Raw genomic sequence first — 1,755 nt, 5'->3', positions numbered from 1 at the left:
CTATATGTGATGGTGACAGTGCATTAACCTGATTGCTCGTACTATGCAGTATGTCTGCACAATAAAGGGGACGTAACACTGTGAATGAATTAAAAATTATTTTTTATTATTTATTAAGCCATATTAGGCCATACATGGAGCTTACTCCTGACTTTGTATTTAGGGACTCACACCTAAAGTTGCTCAGTGAGTGATATATTGTGCTGGAAATCAACCTGGTGTTGAAGACAAGTGACTTAAACTCTGTACTATCTCTCTGACTTTGGCTGGAGTGTTTATTTTCTGATAATCTTCAACTACAATTTCAATATTTTTTCAATTGAGGCTATTCAAGTTATTCATTTCTAATTTAATAAGCTTTGCAAAGGCGAATCTTTCAAGTATTTGAACCATTCTTTTAAATTGATAAACTTATTGACAAAAGGTGTTCACAATATTCTCTAATTATTATTTGATTGCCTGTAAAATTGTTAAGCTGAACTTCCCCTGTTATGTTTTGTTTTTAATTTCTCAGCATGTGTGATTAGCACTGACTCCTCTGGTTCTCAAAAAACCCTGCGAATATAACACTTTAAGGAATAGTACAGCAGGGATAGTAAGGAGAACTGTGTAGAAAATTTAGAGGATTCAATTAGAGTAATATCCACAAAGCATTGAAAAACTATAGAAATGTAATTTCAAAAGAGATCAGCAGCAATTCAAATACTGCAGGAAATAAGTTATATGACACAGTATCTATACAACTGAGGTGTTGACAGAAAATCATAAACAAACAAACATGAGAGCCAAAGCAATAGTACAAAGGGTAGGATATTTGCATTTCACACAGCTAACCTAGATTCAATGATCCCCCTAAGCAATGCCAAGAGTAATTCATGAGTGCAGAGCCAAGAGGAACCCCTGAGCATTACCAAGTGTGGTCCAACTATTTATAACTAAATAAAATAAATAAAACATGGAGGAGTACTAAAAATAAAAAGCTCTGACTACAATTTAGGCCTGGTACCTAAATTAAAAAAACTATACAGATGCTGTGATAGTTGCTCTGCTGAATTTCTCCATGTAATGTTTTAATATGAATATTCCAGGTAGGAAATAATATTTTGAGTATAGGTGAGTTGATATTATCAGTAAAGTAAAATTATGCTAAATGAGCTTCATAAAATTCAGGTGTTAGTGACATAAATTAATCACTGGGCAAATAGAAAGGGGATACCTAGAACAAAGTGGATTGTCCTATGCCTACAATTCAGATCCTTCATCTCTGTGTATTTTTTGGCTGGATATGTGCCTAAAAAACTACTTTTGGTTGATTACAAATTAATTACCTTGTTTTCTGGCTTTTAGTTAGAATATGGCACTAAGTAATTAAAAATAGTCAGAGAATAAGCTCATAACACTTATTTCATAGAATTTCTCACTTCCATATTCCTAAATCCACAACTTCTAACTTGTGGCCTGTAATATACAATGACTGTCTCTAAGTTACATTAACAGATTCTCAAATGCAAGATTTGGTGGAGATTTGGTATTAAAGTACCATGTGCAATTATAATTCATCCACCATATCTGATTAATTTATAGTAGAGTTTCCTGTTTATAATATAAGTTATAGTTTGAATCACTCATATTGTAACCAAAGTGTGAAAATGATAACAGAGCTCTTATGTTCTTTAATTTCATTGTCTGAACTTTAATAACAACTCAAACACATATGTATGCATAAATACATGTGTGCCTGCAGATATACCTGTA

Source organism: Suncus etruscus, chromosome 9 (assembly GCF_024139225.1).
Source record: "Suncus etruscus isolate mSunEtr1 chromosome 9, mSunEtr1.pri.cur, whole genome shotgun sequence".
NCBI lineage: Eukaryota > Metazoa > Chordata > Mammalia > Eulipotyphla > Soricidae > Suncus > Suncus etruscus.
Note: the sequence above shows the minus strand (reverse complement) of the source record.